This window comes from Crocuta crocuta, unplaced genomic scaffold (assembly GCF_008692635.1).
Source record: "Crocuta crocuta isolate KB4526 unplaced genomic scaffold, BGI_CrCroc_1.0 scaffold479, whole genome shotgun sequence".
In the NCBI taxonomy this organism is placed as follows: domain Eukaryota; kingdom Metazoa; phylum Chordata; class Mammalia; order Carnivora; family Hyaenidae; genus Crocuta; species Crocuta crocuta.
The window spans coordinates 292,149-294,329 of NW_027531875.1; the positions used below are offsets into that span (position 1 = coordinate 292,149).

Sequence of the window (2,181 nt, forward strand, 5' to 3'; positions counted from 1 at the left end):
TTTTTTGATCAGACTGGCTAAGGGTTTATCAATTTTGTTGATTCCTCCAAAGAACCAGCTTCTGGTTTCATCGATCTGTTCTACTGGGTTTTTTGGTTTTGATAGCATTGATTTCTGCTCTAATCTTTATTATTTCCTGTCTTCTGCTGGTTTGGAGTTTTACTTTCTGTTCTTTTCCCAGCTTTTAAAGGTGTAACATTAGGTTGTGTATTTGACCTTTCTTCCTTCTTTAGGAAGGCCTGGATTGCTATATACTTCTTTCTTGCCTTTGCTGCATCCCAGAGGTTTTGGGCTGTAGTGTTATCATTTTCATTGGCTTCCATGTACTTTTTAATTTCCTCTATAAGTTCTTGGTTAGCCTATTTATTCTTTAGTAGAATTTTCTTTAGTCTCCAATTATTTGTTATCTTCCCAAAGTTTTTCTTGTGGTTGGTTTCAAGTTTCATAGCGTTGTGGTCTGAAAATATGCATGGTATGATCTCAATCTTTTTGTACTCCTTGAGGGCTGATTTGTGTCCCAGTGTGTAATATATTCTGGAGAACGTTCCATGTGCACTGGAGAAGAATGTGTATTCTGCTGCTTTAGGATGAAATGTTCTATATATATCTGTTAATTCCATTTGGTCCAGTGTGTCATTCAAAGCCACTGTTTCCTTGTTGATTTTCTGTTTAGATGATCTGTCCATTGCTTTAACTGAGGTGTTGAAGTCCCCTGCTATTATGGTATTATTATCAATGGTTCTTTATGTTTGTGATTAATTGATTTATATACTTGGGTACTTTCACATTTGGAGCATAAATGTTTAAAATTGTTATGTCTTCTTATGACATAATTCCCTTCTTAATCTCTTGTTACAGTCTTTATTTTAAAGTGTAGATTGTCAGATATAACACTGTGGCCACTCTGACTTTCTTTTGTCAACCATTAGCATGATAGATGGATGGAGATACCCTACATTCAAACTGAAGGTAGCTTTAGGTCTACAGTTGGTCTCATAAACAGCATATAGATGGATCTTGTTTTCTTATCCATACTGTTACCCTGTGTCTTTTGATTGGAACATTTCGTCCATTGACATTTAGACTGATTACTGAAAGATATTAATTTATTGCCCTTATGTTGCTTGTAGAGTTGGAGTGTTTGGTGGTGTTCTCTTATCATTTCTAGTCTTTGTTGCTTTTGGTCCTTTAAAATGTTTTTCATCTTTTCTCATCTCAGAGAGTCCCCACTTAAAATTTCTTGCAGGGCTGGTACTGGTCACAAACTCGTTTAATTTTTGTTTCTCTGGGAAACTTTTTATCTCTCCTTCTATTTTGAATGACAGACTTGCTGGATAAATAATTACTGGATGCATATTTTTCCATTTGAGCAATTGAATATATCCAGCCAATCCTTTCTGGCCTGCCAAGTTTCTGTGGATAGGTCTGCTGCAAACCTGATCTGTCTTCCCTTGTAGGTTAAGGACTTTTTTTCCCCTTGCTGCTTTCATGATTCTTTTCTTCCTTGAATATTTTGTGAATTTGACTATGCTGTACCTTGTTGATGGTTGGTTTTTGTTGAATCTAATGAGATTGCTCTGTGCTTCCTGGAGTTTGATGTCTGTGTCTTTCCCCAGGTTAGGAAAGTTTTCTGCTATGATTTGCTTCTATCCCTTTTTCTCTCTCTTCATCTTCTAGGACCCCTTTCATTCTGATGTTGTTCTTTTTTAATGAGTCACTGATTTCTCTAATTCTTATATCATGCTCTTTTGCCTTAGTCTCTCTCTTTATTTCTGCTTCATTATTCTCCATAAGTTTGTCCTCTATATCACTGATTAACTGCTCTGCTCTGCATCCTTCCCGCCGTGGCATCCATTTGAGATTGCAGCTCAGTTATAGAATTTTTTATTTCATTCTGATTAGCTTTTACTTCTTTTATCTCCACAGAAAGGGGTTCTAATCTATTTTTAACCCTAGGTAGTATTATTATTATCATGATTCTAAATTCTGGTTCAGACAGTTTGCTTGTATCTGTGTTGTTTAAGTCCCTGGCTGTCATTTCATCCTGCTCTTTCTTTTGGGGTGAATTTTTCATTTTGTCATTTTGAAGGAAGGAAAGAATTAATAAGGTAAAAAATTATAATTATAAAATTAAAAACAATACACACACATACAAAAAAATCAAATCCCAGTTTTGGTATG

At 35.3% G+C, this 2,181-nt stretch overlaps 1 long non-coding RNA gene across 3 annotated transcripts in view; it reads left to right on the plus strand.

Annotated features, from left to right (window-relative positions):
* Positions 1–2,181, plus strand: part of LOC144238994 (uncharacterized) — a 316,761-nt gene that overhangs the window by 200,549 nt on the left and 114,031 nt on the right. The window lies entirely within an intron of this gene.